The 19,684-nt window shown below is 38.4% G+C and overlaps 1 long non-coding RNA gene across 1 annotated transcript in view; it reads right to left on the bottom strand.

Moving 5' to 3' along the window:
• Positions 1–16,948: 16,948 nt before the first annotated feature.
• LOC118284292 overlaps positions 16,949–19,684 on the bottom strand; it is a 50,594-nt gene continuing 47,858 nt past the window's right edge. Inside the window, exon 3 of the long non-coding RNA XR_004784798.1 lies at positions 16,949–19,594. This is a non-coding gene — a long non-coding RNA (uncharacterized LOC118284292). The remainder of the gene's footprint in view (positions 19,595–19,684) is intronic.

Below are 19,684 nucleotides of genomic sequence, written 5' to 3'. Positions count from 1 at the left end.
ATCAATTCTTCTTGGTCAATTTTTCCTTTGCCAGTGACCATGAAACCCCACCCCCTGTGCAGTAATTTTCTGATCTAAGCAACTGCAAATATAGGCATTGCAGGCCTGTCATATTTTTTTTAATGTATTAGCATACTGAGGCCATGTACACTGAGCTGTAACTGAGTGATATTGCATTTATTAAGAGGGGCTGTATCTTTTTTTGTGTTTTCAAAAACAACAACACAAGTCACTTTATCAGCTCAAACACAATCTGCAAATGTTAGCATTCCTGGTTAACTAGCCTAATAACCACAATTGTATACTGTAATTACTTCCAAACCAAAGGTGCATCTACTATATTATATTGAGTTAAATGTGATGACTGTGGCTCTGTCCTGCTTTTTATTGGATTTGGGAACATTTACTGTGCTCCCCAGTTTCTCCCAACACATTTATTTCTCAATTTTTAAGGCCATTATCCAACAGCATTGGGTAATTATAGTTTTCTATAAGAAAAATCCAACCAGGGTTATATTAAAGTTTATGATATTTGAATTAAATATCAGGACTCAACCACTGTAAAGAATAATTCGCTGTTACAAAAGTGCAAAACAAATGTGCAATATTTACATTTATTCTCCATGTTAAACTATTGCTACTGCTCTGTATATAGTATATATATTTCTATATTTAGTTATATTTTGTACATACATATTGCTTTTTTAAATTTCTTTAAATTTCTTTCTATATTCTGCTATTTCTGCTATAGTCTGTCCACTGTGCTGCTGTAACGATCAAATTTCCCCATCTGAATAACTTGTTTATGTAAATAACACTTAATTTGCAGCCACCCTGACTATCTATCTTTTCTGCTGATGATTCTCATTCTTTCTTTCAGTGGTAACTAGAAGATGTACTTTTCGTTTATGTCCTTCTTTTTCCTTCTTATTGTCTCTCCTTCTGTTTTCCCTATCTTGTTTAAATTTCCGCATTCTTTTAGTTTAACTATCGATCATTACACCTTCGTCCCTTGCTCCCTGATTTGGGTGACAAGTCATCAGTGACGGACTGGGATCAAAAAATGGCCCTGGCATTTGCAACACCCTGGGCCTATTTTCAAACCCAACAATACCAACCTCACCCAAATGTTGACATCAAAAAGCATAAAACCATACAGACTGACCAGAATGCAGAAATTCACAATACACTCGAACGTCACGCACTAATGCAACAGCCAGTGCCTGTTTTTTTGTTTCATTTTTCTTGCACACAGATTTTTACAAAATGTTTATTGGATTAAAGTAGCTTACTGCCCCTTTAAAGCCCAGTAGGCTATCGGGGGTCACCCAAAACAACACCGACTATCACTACAGCCAGTACACACTTACACGCCAGTACACACAGTACACGCACACAGATTCGACAGCTAGCGGGAAGAAATATTCGCAGATTTTTAAGAAAAAGTGTATTCGATTAAAGTCAATTACTGCCCCTTTAAAGCACAGTAGGCTACTGCTACAGGCAACTTGTGACAGTCTGAATGGAGTGGAGACTTTTTCACTGCCCCAGTGTATAGCGAGATATGACAACTGAGACTGTAAATTCTCAGCTGTTGCATCTTCATCAAATGTAAAGCTGAAGTATATTTGGTGGTAGGCCATTGGCTTTTATCAGTGGGAAATTGCAAGGATCCAGACACGCTAGTCAGTGCGAAAATGCGCAGGAACACTTGCATGAAATTACTTTTTGAAAATAATCAAATTGATTTTATTATTATTATTTTATCAACACAATGACCCATTCTGAGCGGCCCATATAGAGGACGGCCCTTCTGGCATTTGCCCAAATTTCAGATGGCCAATCCGTTATTGCATGCATCGATGGTTGTGTCAGACAGACTCACGAGTCATGCTTCCATTCGGAAGGCTGGCTTAATAAACTGACTGCCATATTGGGTTGCTGAACAAATAAACTTTGAACCAGCAGAAAGTCCATTAGCTCTATCGATAAACAGACACAAGCATGAATGCATGCAGTTACACACAATGAAATACAGATGGATTCAGGCAAAGCGAGCAGTGGACACTTAACAGGCATGTAAAAAAGGAAACACATACAGACATTAACAGGATACCATTAGCACTGTCAATGAACTCAAATTCAAAAAAAAATCGTATTTCCTGAATACACACCTATTCCTTACAATGAATGGAGCATGGTAGTGTCTGATAAATATAAAAGAGAGAGAGAGACAGTATCAAAACTTGAGTGTTTTAGAAGCACGGGGGTTTGGTTTATGATGTCCATACGACCAATAGATTCCTTTATCATTATCATGTTTTTCTCCGGGCGTCCAAATGTTTCAACCTATTTTTCCAACAAGACATATATCTAGTAACTAGAACTAGGCCACTTGCCAGAGAAACTAAGGGGAGGTGCATCATTCAAATTTGACAAATGTACTGTCAACATGAAACCTGAAGGGAGCTTTTCACTGTCACTCAAATTAAACCATTGTGTTCTCCATCTCTCTCTCTCTCTTGCTTGAGCTATGTTTCAGCAGTTGCAATCACTGCGAGTTAGCACCTCGTCATAGGCATTCTTTAGGACATATTAGCACAGGCTTTTCTGACCTATTCAGTTTCAAACCACACACATACACACATTAATTCGCAAACATGTATGAACTAAAACCAAATATGATCCCACTCCCACCCTAACAAGCTTCTCAACAACAAGTGCTTGGTTTAAAAATATTCTTTGCATCATTATTATGTGCATCTGATTGGTTGAGAGCAGGGACATATGAGAGATGTCCGACAATGGAGAGAATTGAGAACAATGAGGGTTAAGTTACCTGCATCTTTGCTGCCGTGTGTGTGTTTGTGTAAGTGTTACTTATATCAACAGTTAAGTGTCAGTGTGAAAAGGTCACGACTTTGGGTAAACACGTGCCTGCAGGATCACCATAACGCTTTGCTAAACATGTGGTCATGAGTGCATGGGTGTGAATTGACGCCATGCACATAAATAAAAAGTCACAATTCAAATTCTTCAAGATGAACTGAATATTTCTAGTGTTGACTGACCTCACAGTCTCCATTTCTGCTCCCTCCAGCTCACTGCCTGTCTGCCTAAAGCAGAAATCAAGACCACCAGATTTATGTCAATCCAAATGGAGCAGAAAGAACTTGAGAAGGCGATAAAGTACATATTTGCCTGGTGCTGTAATATGGTCTGAAACACTCACTGAGTGATGTTAAGTCATGCAGGTTGTCCAATGGGAGTCAATCTCAGTTGCTAGATTCCATGGAAACCCGAAAAGAGGGTAACCACAAGTCATTTATTGACGCTATCTTGTGTTTCATATCCTAAATTGGTTTTCATCCTCTTTGTCTTCTTTTTTCATTGAATTCTTCATTGTGTAGTATGAAGATAGCTGACTAATATGCACAAAACATTTTTTGCATTGTTTTTAATGCCAAAAAACTAACAGATCATTACTACTCCTTCTTTAACATAAGAATACAACAGGGGTACAACATGTTTCATCTGGTTCATTGGTGAATACATTCTGAGACAGTTCCACAACACAGGATAGACACATTGAGCATGTAGCGAAACATCAGTTGTTTCTATTAAGACCCATTTAGAATGCTTCTGAAATATTAAGAGATCATACACCGGCCTTCCCACCAGTTAGACCGGCTGATTGAAGAGCCATATGTTGGTTTCGAATCATGGCTGAGCGGGGAAGTGAGAAATATTCAAATTTGTACAAAAAACTTTAGTTTCGTTCTAAACTGAGATCTAAAACAACAGCAGCAATATAATGTCTGATCTGAATCCTTTTGCTTACAAAATATAATTAAAATATTTGATATATTATTTACAAAGTATAATGTATACGTTGTGCATTACAAATTAATTAAGTATGGTAAAAATTATATTAAATTTCTTTTGTTTTTCGAGCTGTGTTATCTGTTGTTGCTATAGGCATGCGAATAGTTCTCACAAATCCTCTTCCATACTCCTCTATGACACAAAATCATTAACCTTTGTGAAGAAAAGTGATTTATTTTACTGTCATTTCCTAGTCTTAAAAATAGGTCAAAAACATGAGATAAACTGTTATTCCGTAGTTGAGGATGGGACAATTGGACGATAAAGTCGAAGGATGAGCCACAGAAAGTAAAAACAGAAGGAATGTGTGGGAGGATTTAACATGGGGAGACATAGAAACAGACAACTAGACTAAGAGACAAATTGTAGGTGGATGAGAGGCTCCCTTAGGAAACGCTCCATCCAGAACTCAGACACAACCCCTTAACTCCGCATGACCATACACAAGCTCTCAGACAATCCCTAAGGACACAAACACAGACAAATGCTGACCCCAGGGCTTCAGGTTCAGAGTTTCAACGTATGGTTTCCTCTCTGTGTCCTTTAAGAATCTGCGAATGACAATTACGGCGAATTTGATTAACAGAGTGAGCGGCATGGCTATCAGGTTTTTTTTTTTTAATGGTTGGCTAGTGTATTGTGTTTCACTAGCTGTCATTTATACTGCCATGGAAAGGATGGGGGAGTCCCTTTACTGGCCTGAAGCAGACTTCAAACAAAGCTCAGCAGAAAGAGAGAGAGAGAGAGAGAGAGACAAGAGCAAAAGGAAGGAGGAATAAAAGAAAATAGAGAAAGAAATAGAAAAAAAAATTGTACAAATGAATGAGCAGAGACAATTTAACAAGAGATGTGGGAACATTCTTCCAGTCATTTAGATGTAGTTTCATTTTGGCAGCACAGTGTGAGTGGACATCACATTGTACAAATAGCTTCTATGTCTGGAAGATAAAACCCCAATCCACCCGCGCCTGCGTATGGATACCGTCATGAAATCACTGCGACCGTGAAACAGCCAGACGAACAGTCTAGAGATCATGCTCAAGTTTTTTAAACAGGGGATAGAAGAATGTGTAGCTCTCGGGTGAAACGCTGAATGGATAAACACCTCTGTGCATTTTGCACTTCAGAACGATACACACATTTATTAGTTTCACCCAGATGTAAATGCACATGCCCTCTTAGACAACAAAACTTACATATTTACACTTATTAGCACACAAGCACAAACAGTTAAAAGGATACTTTGAGGGCAAGATCTGCCCTGTAAGTCCCCCCCCTTGTCATTTTGATTGGGCCCTCTCCTTTACGAGCACTCACTGAGTCAATCTAATCACTTTATTGAGACCAATTCTCCACCTTTCTTTCTTTCACATACATATAAACTTATATTGTATAATAAGCCCTCTTAATTAAATGTCTTGTTCTCCTAATAAAAGTAAATATATAAATTATATCAATACAGTCCATTTACCATTACACTCTGAGTGGTCGAAAAGACTGGAAACCACTATCTAAATTCATCATTTACCAAATGAAATATGACTTTATGTTTCAGCCAGCTGTTCAACATTCAGACAAGGGCCCTTGTATGGCGTCTAAGAAAGAATAGTACTTTAACAGTCACATCAGTGTTTGAGTAGCTCATGGGCCGTGAGTGTTATCAACCTAAACAAATCTCCAAACTGCCGCCCTAATGCAGTTGCAGGGAACGTTGGATTTATTTTTCTTTCATGGATACAAATGGTTTTGTAATAAAATTTCTGCACAGGCTTTTGGGGCTTAATGGCTACCTCATGACAAGTGTAAATGAATGGCCAGCAAGGGAGCATGAAGGGAGGTACAAGGAAAGAGAGAGAGAGAGAGAGAGAGAGGTAATAGAAGAAGTATTGAGAAACAAGGTTTGAGATGAAACATGCTGTTCGCGCCTCTGACACAGATCTACGCACACACCCACACCCACACAGAGCAGTCTGCAAGCAATTTCACATTGCTAGGTATTCTCTTCCTGGTTAGCAAGACATTTTCATTAATCTACACAGCTAATGCACACACACACAGTGTGCATACGTGCGTGCTTGTGCGTGTTGTGGTCTGGCAGAGATGGTTGATGGAAATGTGCTGAGTCTGAGCCATGAAGAAATGCAGCTGTTCAACAAAATGGGCTCAGCAATGAGTTCTTTCTTTCTTTCTTTCTTTCTTTCTTTAACCCAAGCAATTATCAGTGGAAATAAGTTATCACTATACTTGTGCCGCTATTAAAGGTGCTTATGTGTTTGTATGTCTGTGGTAAAGTGTGCATGCGTGTGTTTGTAGAGTTTAGTGTATCTGTCCCTGGTGAATTTGATGAATCCATTAAATCGGGCAGTGTTTATATGACCTAGGCTCTAATTAACTACTTAAGATCCAATTCATTCTCTGTGATGGACTAATCCAAATAGGCTGTGCTGACAACATATCATATAGTTGCAAATAAGTTTTGATGGGATGAAGACGTATTTTCATAAGATATTGTGATAAGTTGCATGTTGATTATTTCAATGATATCATCTGTGATTAATTTAAGTTTATCTTTGGAGATATTTAAAATGTTTTTTTTCTTAAATCTAGTATAACACATGAAGTTTACAGAACTTAAATCAACAAATTAAAGAGAGTAGTTATCTTAAATCTAGTACCCAGTGTTGTCTTACAAAGAACAATATTAACCTTAGACCATTTAGTGGCATATTGCACAACTAATCCCCTCCCTTCTGACACGGCTACTAGAGTATATATCTCCAGTTTTTGACAGCACATGCATATAAATCCCTACACATTTAACGGTAGGCTGATTACCAACAAGTCAGTTGTTCAGCACAGTCGCAAAATCTGCTCACTGTCCACTCAGATCTGCAAGTCTGCATGCCTCACACAAGCATCCTCAATACCATTGACAAATAAAAATGTGTATGCATCTGTATATCAAAGGGGACTATTGTCTCTGTACTTAATACAGAGCCATATCAGATGTGATCACACCTACACTATAGTCACAGTCAGACATCTGGTCCTTCCTCTTACTTCCCTCCTTACCATTTTATTTCTCTCTTCCTGTCTTACCTCACAGTTTCCCTTTCTTTACTTTCCTGCTCCTAACCCCTTCTCTCTGGAACTAATTTCTTCCCCTATAGTGAATCTTTTTCGGTAACTGAGATGGTCACAAGGTAAAACCTACCCTATGAACACATGTAGGTCACAACAATTTTAAAATGAACCTTGTAAACATAACTCTTAGGAGTGGACACAAGGAGGTGGAGGATAGCTTTCGCATGCTCTGATATTTGATTTTATCTTTTGAGCAAAAGCCAGTTATAAAATATGGACAAACCTGGAAAAATAAATTGACTGTGTCAAAGAAAAGTCAGTGACACAACTCATTAATTTCTCATCAGAGATTATTAGAGAGAGTAAATATTTTCACACACACACACACACACACACACGTGTGTTAACTTCAGCCAAGTGAGCATGGTTTAGGATTCTGGAGAAACACAAATACACACAGATCTAAATGGCTAATGTCAATGTCAGCATAAAGTGTTAAGAAGAATCTGTCAGTTATACACGCACACACATGCACACAGGAAAAATAGACTCCTTGCTGTCGTGTCTTTTTATGTCCAGCCAAAAGACACATAGCAAGAAAATGTGGCTGACATTTCCAGTATGTTATGAAGTGAGAGAGCAAAATAAACATAATAAATAGGGGAATTGACATCATGTGTCTGCTCTGGAGCTCCAATATGAAGAAAAAATTTCAGGGGGAATTAAGTGACACCCATTCAAGAAGAGCTGACAGAATATAAAATAAGGAAAAGGTGTATTTTTCATCCCAGATTTTTTTGTCTCAAATGTACTAATTTGCACAGAAACACTGCTGGATTTATGATTCATATACTTTTTTTGTACTTCTGTCACAAACATATGATAGTCCCTTAGTTGTGTTTTTTTTTAAGTTCAGAGGCCACAGGAGGCTCTCAAAGATGTGTAAGTCAACTCAACGCTATGTCCAAAGATGATGCTGAGCTGCATTTTTTAACCACAAGAAAACTGGAAGGACAGAAAGACAATGTGTTGCTGTGCGTGATAGACAGAACAGGAGAGATGAAAGGAGACAGGAGGGAGTTAAGAAAGAGGGGAAAAACAGTGAGAGTGTTGAAAGATTCATAACAGCTAACTGTAGCCCTGAGTGTTTATTTTCCCTAATTATGCATATGAGCTGTAACTTGATATGCTGCGCTGTGGGAATGCCACAAAACTCATTATGGTGTAACTAATTAGCCCATAAACACACACACACACACACACACACACACACACACACACACACACACACACACACACACACACACACAACGTATGCTTACACATGCAGTAAAATCTGTGTCTCTTACAAACTGCTTAAAAGCTATTAGTAAAGTTCTTAATGTTACACACAGACACACTGGGCTGCCTCATTTACAGGTTACAGTTTAAACACTGGCTGTGGTATTTGGTGTGGTCGTTAATGTTAGACTGTAAAGCTCAAGGCTGCTGTTTACGTACATTAAGAAGACTGGAAGCGCCTATAAGCCAATGTTATGTGGACATCTGATACATTAGTGTCTAGACAATCTTGTATGGATTTTTTCCCCTAATCATCATGTACAGTATAAGAAGCCAAAAACAGTGTAACACATTGTAAGGATAGGTTTGAATGCTGTGCTTACATATTCTGATGGGATGTTTACCAGAGTCACAGTTCAATTCTACAGTAATATATGAACATCACAACAATAATAATTTTTTAAACGTATACTGTATATGTCCTTCAACTGTCACATTATAATGAAGTTTTGTCCATTACACAAAAGTATAACCTCCAATTCTCCAATGCCCTAAGTCTTCCTTTTCAATTTTCAAAAAGAGAAATGATAAAATTTTTCTCAACTGTTGCATATTTTGCAATTTCCCCTCTAACACCATGTGAGAAGTGCTCCAGTTTTTCAGTCCTCGGTATGTCACAGTATCCTCACTTCTCCTGTTCCAGACATGAGTCCAGAGTAAACCAGGCATGACAGACACTCTACACTCTGGTGTAACGTTGCCGACTTGGCCTGAGATATACTATGTTCAAATCACTGGTCAATGATATGCAGACTGGTCTTTACCTTGATTTCAGACACAATACACAGTATTCATGTTGGTACATTTTGTGAACAATCAGAGTCAGAGTGTGGATGCTGAAAATTACATAATACACAGTGTTGTATGTTTAACAGCATAGTGTCTTCAGGTAAAACTCTTAAAGGTCACCCTGAAAGATTGATTGACTGATTAATTATACTTGCTTTCTATTTGCAAAGCGACATAATGTGGTATAATTGCCCTATTGCAAATGCTTATCCCAGTAAATTTCCTCTGGAATAAGTGTGGAAATTTGTTTGTGCTTTTAAATGGAAATTCACTCAAGCTTCAGGTCATAATGTACTGTAAACATTAATTAAATGTTTACAAGAGATGGTGGATAAACTTCAGCTAAAAGCATTTTCAACAAATCTAATTAATTTGAGAGGATTATCTTCATCAGTTGTTATCCTATCTTAAGACCCAATGCATGTAAAGAAATATAGCACCATAAGGTTTGCAGAAAGCCAGATTGGGTTAGATTAGTTGCAAGTCATTCAGAAAGGAGCACAAGGTGTGTAATTCTATCCGACCCCCAGCTCTTAGCTTCAATTTAACTGAAAACACTGCAAGGAAAGCACCCTCCATACACAACCAAAACTCTGTTAGGGGATAACTCATGCGAAACACCCAAAACCTCTTTCAAACAAATTTGTCCAAATCAAAGTGGCACTTATGAATAATTACACCGGGTGTTTTTTATGTTGGAATAAGAAGGAAAACAACAATTAACAGTGAAAGTTTTCCCCTTTTACACCACCACCTCCTCCTTTCAGGCAGTTCTGTCGGCGTATGTGCCCTGATAGCTTGGGGAAGTATCTATTTACTTAGTGATTAGGACAATTTGACTGTCGTGGGCTAGTAAATTCAAACCATTCACTGCAGCAGATTGGCTCAGACAACATCATCAAGCCACAATGTGAAATACAGACACACATACATGGACCCTTACACACACACACACACACTTACACATGCTTAACCCACTCTGCTCAGCACGCATGCAACACCCTCATCTGGATTTCTGTTCATCCTATTTCTCTGTTACCATCAAACTTAAATAAACTTTCATATATAATTACAGTCACTTCTGTATATTTTCATGTCCATTTCCTTGAAACACTCAAAATGATAGACCTCTAAGAGCAGAGCAAGAGTGCTCGTCTTGATGAGCAAACAGCACACACATGCTTCTCATGTCAGGAAGAAGTGAAAGAGTGTCTTTTATTGATTCAGAGGTAAAAAGTTGGGAGCAACATTAGACGCTCTGTCCTTCACTCACGTAAAAAGCCGCTGTGTATTTAGTTTGTGCAAAATGCTGTTCATCTGATCTGGCGTTGCCATGTAGAGATGAAAACATTATCAAAGTCAATATTATGAGTGAGTAAATGGTCCTCTTACGCAGAATGTGGTATTGTGGTCACATTGTGATGTCTTACTCGTCGTAAGTGCCAGAACTGGTAAAAGGGAGAAATTCAAGTTTAACACTTTTCGAATCTGGAATTGAGTTTGGCGCCATATGTGACCTTCTCATTCGAAACACAAGCACACACACATCCACATGCCCACACGTGTGACTTGTAATCCCTTTTTTTTAGATTATTGGAATAATTAGTGACAACAATGGTCAATCTGTATTATGCCTATTTTTGACAATGTAGTTAATAGTCAAAACTTTTTAACAGCTGAGTTAACACAGGCCTTTCTGTCTGTTTCTCGTGCAACACGAGGAACACTATGCTGTCTAGGCCTTTAAAGTTTAATTTTGTAAAACTATTTGATTCATCATGATTTATGCTGTAGTCTCCCTTAAATCTATAATAATTTGAGTGAAAAAAATGAGAAAAAAATAGAAAAATTTGAAAACTAAAAAACTATAAAATGGTGGACAAAGGACAGAGTTGATTGGTACTAGTTTTTTTTTGAGACAAAAATTTAGTATTTATGGTTTGTGCAAGTGTCACAATTTTGACAGTATGGTGAAGCAGAACAATGGGCCTCATGCAAAAAAAATACAATACATTGTATTGTTATCCTAAATTAATCTTAATTTGTTGGCATGGTGAGCTTTTTACATCGGTTGCACTGGTGTACCAGCACATCATTTAGGTGAACCCAACATTTTTCATTGTGCCTTTTGGCACCACAACACATTATGTAAATTACTTTAAACAAGAATAAAGGTCCTTTTTCATGAGGATGATTTGGCACCTTTGGCTATATTATAAGCATTGTTGAATTTATTATCATTTCTGAATCCTCACTGCTTCGGTTTGCCGCTGCCTTTCGCTGAAACGCTGAAGGGAGGGGGGCTGCTCGGCCGAACACGCACCTTTCACGGTACAGGTTGTGTTTCTTAGAGACATTGGGCTTTTTAAATGTTTCAATTCAGAATATCGATGCTCTGACAGTAAAACCAGTGTTCCCAGCCATTGCTTTGCCTGCACTCTTTGCAATAAATGCAATGTATAATGTTGGCTGTTTTATCATATCTGAGTCACAGAATATGGACAAGGCATTTCTTCCGACTAGGGATGGGTATCTTTAAGATCTTAACTGTACTACTACTAATATAAAGTACATGATGTTGTGTGTTGAGTGAGGGGACTAACATATAGCCCGTCAAAGGAAAAAAATAACACAACTCAAGATATACACACAGACTGTTACCTAAAGCCCTTGGACTCTACTGTTATAAAGGGTTGTAGGCATTTCACTATGAACCAGGTCATAGCGATGTTTCACTCATTTACCCTCTCCTCAGTCATCCTCCCATAAGATGCAACTGTGAAGGGGCTTTGGGCTGGTGTTTGACTTGGACCAGCAGAAGAAGGGTGTATTTTCAGTTTCATTAAATGTTTCAACAGATTGATTGTGTTACTGCCTTAACTTACTTAAAACTTGTGGCAACAAGCGTTGTCACCATTGATTTTGGTGAAGTACAACCAGACCTGTTCATCGCCACATTGAGCAGGTCTGTGTGTGTGATGAGCAGTGAGAGCTCACTCCAACCGACAGAGACACACAGATCTCTCCTCAGGACTGGGAGGAGCGAAGATTCATCATAGACGAATGCATTAATTTCTTCAAATCTTTAATACCGTTAATCTTTCTTCAATACCTTTAGCCGCACCAATAACGTTGGAGCTTATCGATACTACATTCTTTTATAATGGGGGCCAACTGGGGGTCTTTTAATGCTGGGTTTCCAAAAATCGAAAAATCTGTGAGGTCCGACAGCAATCTTTTTTGCCTGGTCACACAGGCAAGTTGTATGACCTCCCTGACCTTCCACGTGTATATGTGGAAAGCATGAGGTAGGGAGAGCACACCTCCCTATCCTACCATGAGCCTTCATTGAATGTGAGGCAGGGAGAGCAGCAGTTAAAGATCCCATCACGGAACAGAGCATGCATCAATGACATCAGCATGAAAATGAGGTGCTGGGGTTGAGGCGGGTTGCAAAGTGACTTGCAGTGAAAGCAGGAACAGTAGGAAGGCTAAAGCAGCTTAAGTAGCGTGTGCAATATGAGTTTTGCTAATTAAATGTAGAGGATCAGCTGAGCCATCAGCTGATTTGGGCTGGCATTGAGATCTGCTGCTGTAAACTGAAGTACTTGACTGTAGTCGAGCTGGACTTAATGACCTGCCTGAATTTACACTAAGTTCAAATTCAAATTCAAATTGCAGAGTTAAAGCTGCTGTCGGTAGGATTTGCAAAATAACTTTTTTTTCATATTTGCTGAAACTGTCGCTATATCCTGGTAGTAATATTTGAGACAGATCATCTATGACAGAATCTACATCATTTAGCTCTCCCTACTGGCTTTAATGCCATTTGCAGCGTTTCAAGACAAAGGTAATATTCCCATGTGTGTTTTCCCGAAGCAAGACTCCACTTTGGCCATGGGGAAAAGTAAAATGCACATCGCCCCTGCGTTGAAACCCAGCAGTAAAAGGGGAACAGCACGTAATAACACATTTTGTTCAACACTGATAATCATGAGTAAAGATTATGACTACAGATTATGTAAAAATGATTTATTCCCCTCAAAGTATTTCGACTTGTGATAAATTTGTTAGGAGGATTAATTTTTCCCTGATCAGTTTTACATACTCATGTTGCTTTCTTCCACAGAAGCTGACTTTGCTGGGGGAACAGCTGAGGAAGGAATATTCAACACACCTACTGTATTTTACTCGTGCAAAATAAAGCTTGACAATATTAAATAATTGTCAACTTTGAGAAATTCATTATGCTTTTCTTTGAGATATTGAATCGGTAGTACTGAACCAGTGAATCTGATTACCCCAAATTAATATATTTGTAATGCCTTAAATTGATTAAAAAAGTATATTGATAAAAAAATGAAGTAATCTTCACATTGTTGTATATTTATGGAATGAGAAACCAATCACTTTCAAAATACACTTTATTGAAAGGCAAATACTGAGGTTGCATAAATATTAAAATATAACTTTGAAATAAATGGAAAATGGAAATGAATTTTTTTTTTATTGCACTGCACACTATTTATATCTAGCAAAGGCAACTGAAGCTAAACCATCTTGGGATGAAACCAGTGCAAGCAGCAGATACTAACTGGCTCATCACATGAAGATCAGCAATGTCTTTGGCTCCCAGTGTCTGGGCGACACGCCGACCTCTGCCCTGTCTCCCTCGTAGGCGACTCCCTCGTCCACTAGTCAAAGCAGCCGTGGGTGTTAACTTCCTCATCGGAGTCCATTGTACCAGTCTCAAAGCTCTAATAATGTTATAAAATATAGATAAAAAGCATCAATCATACTGCATAGCAACAAATGATGTATGTGAAGCTAAAGCTGTTAATTTACAGGCCTACCATGTCAGGTCTGTAGTAACTAATGTGGTAGCTAATGCTAGGTACGTAAACAAGCTAATATAAACTGATTTACGGTCGTCTACGTTCAAAAAACAGTGACGATGTTGTTTGCACAAAAAGTCACAGGTAATTACGTGAGGCAACGGTAACTAAAAAACGTGTTGTAGTCTAGCAATGCCGACAGTACTCCGTATTAGCTTCTTACCGGTGCGAAAGTCATGTTACGTACCTTGTATGGCTTCAGACAGTTGCCATGGTAGTGTGCACGGGCACGGTGGGCTGGGAGGCGCTGTGGAGGCAGAACCGAATTGCAGCGGAGGGGGAGGGAGCAGGAGTCATTGGATTTTGAATTCTGAGACTGTCCACACTTCTCCCAATCCTACCGACAGCAGCTTTAAGCAAAATAATGTCAACATTATTATGAGGTGTGATTTATATATTATAATATCTGTAATTGCTTCAAAGTGATGAAATATACAATATTTTAGTAAAAAACCTGATTTGAATAAATGCAGACTAGTTTACGTGACTCCTATGACAGGACTGGACTACTGGTAAATTGTATTTGTACCTGAAAGAAAACTCAAAATGCGAGACAAATTCATGAAATTCAACTCAAGCACTTATACGCACAACTTAAGAACAAATCTGTTCATATGAATGGTTTCCTGCATGGGGCCCATTGCCTTTTCCTTATGATGTTGCAAACAAACTGGATTACATGCACATTTCCTCATAAATACTGAACTTTATGCAAACCTCTTATAACATCTATATATTATATACTCAATACTACTTAATGTAGTTATTTTGTAAGCTACTGTGTGTGTGTGTGTGTGGGGGGGGGGGGGGGGGGGGGGGTCTGGTCAGTGTCCCCATGGCCAGAGAGGGATGTAAGCAATTACCAATTCTCTAAACACTACTTTACCCTATTTAAACATATTACATGCTTCTCGCAGCCACCACAGGCCAATCCTTTTGCACTACAAGAATAATCTTTACACTGCACTTGCAATCTGCCTGCAATTAACCAATCATCATCACCATCATGGTCGTCATCGTCCTCATCATGCAGACGTGAACACACACACACACACACACACACAGGGTGCATGCCACAGACCCACAGTGAGTTGATTTACACCACTGTTATTTGTTTAACTTTCACATCTTCTGAGGGTAATCTGTTTTATAAGCTGCTGGCTCAATCACAACATCACTGACCTGTGCAACAATTCATTTTGTATCAGAATATTGATCCATGTTCAATTTACGGGCCAGTTAAATTCATATAAGTCTAGAAAAGAAAACAATATGTTTGAAGTATTATTTTGGAGAAAAAAAAACCCTGCTGAATGAAACCTTATTATTTTTTTTCTGTTTTGAGTCATGTACTATGAAAAGGGCGTAGATATGGGAGGTAATAAAGTCTTAATCGGGACTGGAGATCTGGCATTTGGAACAAAATAACTATTTATTTAGAAAGGAAACTGACATCCCTTTAACTACATAGAATAGTATAAAACTAGTAAATGTTTTAATAGCTGTGCCAAAAGACATGACAGAACCCATTTTGGATTTCTGACTGATCCATTTTCTAGAGCAACCTTTAGGGTACTCAAAATTAACTGTCACATTTCATTTTATAAAACCCTTCAAATACTATTGGCGTAACTGTTGGCAGAATTGCTGATTTATATGATCTTAAAATGTTGCTCATGTATCAGCTCTTCCAGAGATACAATAAACAACAGCTGGAGCTTGGAATTGGAGAGTTGAGTGGCTGATGGACAGGCAGGCTGCATGTTAACATGTTAGGCGGGAATGGCAGGGAATGTGTCTCACTAGGCGAAGGCCAAAAGGCAGATGCTGTGCTTTACTGCACTGGCCTGCCCACGGCCCTGACAACTGATCTATCTGCTCATAGACAGAGAGAGAGAGTGAGAGAGGCTGATTAGTTTAAGAGGGCCTGAGGGCTTCATTGCAATATCACAACAAACAATTACCATGTCTCTGGAGGGATGGAAAACACATGTGCAACACACAGATGCACACACTAGCAGCGTCACACGCAAACATTTTTGGAACATACTGACATACTAACATCCTGACTACAGCATGTTAAAATTGAAAGCAATGCTATCAGTGTTTCAATTCTTTAAGTATTAGCATTTCACACCCTGTAAAGTTGTGGATTATTATAAACCTTTTACCTCTGCAGTTTTTCCTACATACATGTGGTTTATGAAAGGTTACAAAACGGCAAAGCAGAGTAAAAGATGTGAGAGCTTTTCTGGTCTTAACCTTTACATCATGTTGTTCCTTTGTCTCTTTGAACTCTGTAAAGCACATTAATCTGTGAATTTTATTGTTAGCTAAAAAATACATCTAGGATCACCGGCTCTGCTTTACATTAACACAAAAGATACTTTGAACTTGATAGATTATGTTGACTGAAATTGGAACAAGAAATAAAAATATAACCTAAGTTAAAACTACAGAATGTTAAAAAAAAGTAACTTAATTATCCATTATTAAGTTATTTAAGTTCATGTAATTTTAGTAATGGTAAAGGTCATTTGAAATGAAAACCATAATCAAAACAATTTTGGAAAGTCATGAAACACAACATCGTTTTCTGTGGTGAGCTGCTGCCCAGACAAATACCTGGTATTCAGTTGCATTGCAGTGGTCTTTGCTCAATACTCAGTATACACACACACACACAGACACACACACGCATGCACGCACGCACACACACACACACACACACACACACACATAATATAGAACATATTGGCACATCGTGTGAAAATATTGTTATATTGATTATTAATTATCCATAACATTTGCAGATTATATTAAAATATTGTGAGTTATTTGTAATGTAATTTTTAGACACAATTAAATGGAATTCACATCTCAAATACACACACGTGTGTTCACACACTCTGAATATATGGGAAAAGATGAATATTCAATCTGGAAAAATGAAATGAATCTCCTGCCTTTTATTGTGCCTCTCAATTAAGTAATGACACATAATCACCAGAAGTAATGCCATACAGAACTTTTTTTTTTACCTTCATCAATGTACTAATTATCCACCTGTCTAACAGCAGCCCAAATGTATTAATGGTTAGTAACACACTCATTACTTGTCAACAATGTCCAGAGCTCTTGTCAACCTCATGATTAATGACCCTCTCTGTTAGACAATATTGTTTTAACATGATTTCTAATTGAGCAACTTGAACTGCCAACAACACACAGAACAAGTTGGAGAGTAATCGTTGGATAAAACACAGAGCATTGACACTCATGCAACATGAACAAAATTGCAGAGGACAAAACACAGATACAGATAAATCACCTTGGTGTGCAGCAATATATAAGCTATCTATGCTGTTTTCAAACACAGTGTGGCTCATATTTCAAATCTACAGGTAACTGAATCTGAGATATGCTATTTTATTGTCTTTGAATAGTTTTTTTCTGGTGCACACATTGACAACAATTTGACACTAAGAGTTTATGCTTTTATTTCCAAATAGATTAAATATACATCAGCATTGCCAAATATGAATGCCCATATGGTAGTAAAAGGATTATTTGTATTTTAGAAATCCTTATAACAGGAAATTCCCTCATGACGAAAATGTTTAAATTCAAAATGACGATTTTGTTTCTGTGGCATTATATACATTTTTTCATCCCCCTTGTAGCCACAGACCCTTGAACCTTCTAGACACACCATCAGTTCACATGCTTTAGTTCAACTTCCCACCCAAAAAATGTTTTAACAACTCTTTAAACAGGGCAGTATACATCCTTACAATGTAGTCTTCCAAGCGTTCTGGACACAGTAGAGGTTCATCATTGTCCATTTCAGCTGCAGTGAATTAACAGCTTCAGAGCTTCATCATATTTTATATATTCTCTGGTGTTTTTAAAAATCATTCTTTATTTAGCTGGTTGTCATTAAATTAGTTGAACATTATATTTATATTCTGAGCTTGTTGTCATTGTTGATCTCTGTGCGTCTTTGGATGAAACGTCTGTGAATAGTGTGTGTGTGTGTGTGTGTGTGTGTTCCAGAGCAGTGTAGAGTGTTAAAGGCATTGGTTGGGGGGCTCAGCAGGGCCTGCAGCATGGAGTCTTAATTTAATTTAAAGTTCTGTTTTGACAGGAGTTAAGAGTTAGCTGTGGTGGCAAGAAAGCTCAGTAGTCTGCACTGTATAGATCAGAAACGCACTTTTTTATGCTTGTACCCATGCACAAGTAGTGCACCTCCACACACATATGATGACACACTCAAACGCAAAAGTGATCATTCATATCATATCTGTTTAAAAAAATCCAATAAATCTTTGATGCACAAAGCAGTGAGATCATGTTTAGCATAATCTTTCAACATAATGAAGTCTCCACCTTTTTCAATTGTATTATCAGTGTTTGTGTCATAACTCTGCCAGGATCTCATACTGCCTAATTTGATCTGGAGGGATAGATTTAAATAACTGGCAAATACTAATTTTGCTAATAAGTGCTTCCAGGAATGAGCAGCAGCCTTGTTGGCCATAAAATGCTGGTGATAAAAGCTAATAGCAATACCACGAATTAATAAACTCAAATGAGACAGCTTTTTTCTCTTTCTGCACTAATTACACATATATTGGGTATGAGGTGTGTGTGTTTGTGGTTCTCCCTCATGCCCCTTTAAGTATATTCACGGGTGGTTCCCTGGAGACTGAGAGCAATATGTTAGATATTTGCATAAAGCTGGGAGAAATATACAGCATATTCTAATTTTGTATCTTATTAGTCATTCACTTAAGGGGCAGGCAGGTAAATAGGTATGCATTCGGCCCAAAGGGAAAGCTATGCATGCTTTGTGCAGTCTGCAGAAATAAGCGAGAAATAGAACATCATCCTTTGCCATCATCTGGTTTCCTGCCATTGATCAGTATAACCCTTCTTCTCCACCCCATATCCACTGATGGACGGAGAGTAACCTGATCATTGAGTGAGGAGTTGAGGAGTGGATGTTCAGGTTGGAGGGGGGGCAACAGAGCAGCGGAGGAAGGAGAAGAGAAGGGTAAAGGCATCAGTGCCGTCTGCAGCCTCCTCTGTCAACAATGCAGAGAAGCCTGCAGAAAGCCACATCATAAGTGAAGTATCTTATTCTGCCCTAATCTAATTTCCCCATTCCTCTTGGCTTTACTGTAAAATGAAAAGATCATCTAACTGTGTTTGCGTGTGTATGTGTGTGTGCGTGTGTCTGTGTGTGTGTGTGTGTGTGTGTGTGTGTGTCTGTGTGGTGTGGTGTTGGGGTTGGGGGCAGAGACTGAGTCAGGGAGATTGTTGGTGGAGGATTGTGAGTGAGAGAATGTTTTCTGAGGAACAGATGTTGGAGGAGTGTCAGTCACTCATATCAAGGAGTAGAACCCTCAGAGCCATAACACAACCCCCTCTCTAGACTCCCCCTCTACTCCTTCCTCTGCACTTGCACACATCAACACGCTGGGATTTTGAGCGGCAGTTGCACCACTGCTTTTGCTTGTAGGGGGGTTTATCTCCCTGTCCATCTGTTCCTGGTTGGCCCCCGATGTTGAAAGCAGTTGCCTCACAAAGTGTTGTCCCTTTAAAAGAAAAGAAATGAAATAGTGATCTGACTTTGAATTTCTTTCTTTGTGGCAGTTTAAAGTTTAGAACTTGACACAGAAATGTAA

This window comes from Scophthalmus maximus, chromosome 10 (assembly GCF_022379125.1).
Source record: "Scophthalmus maximus strain ysfricsl-2021 chromosome 10, ASM2237912v1, whole genome shotgun sequence".
NCBI classification, from domain to species: domain Eukaryota; kingdom Metazoa; phylum Chordata; class Actinopteri; order Pleuronectiformes; family Scophthalmidae; genus Scophthalmus; species Scophthalmus maximus.
The sequence above is the reverse complement of the archived record's forward strand: the minus strand, read 5'-3'. Positions and strand labels throughout refer to the sequence as shown.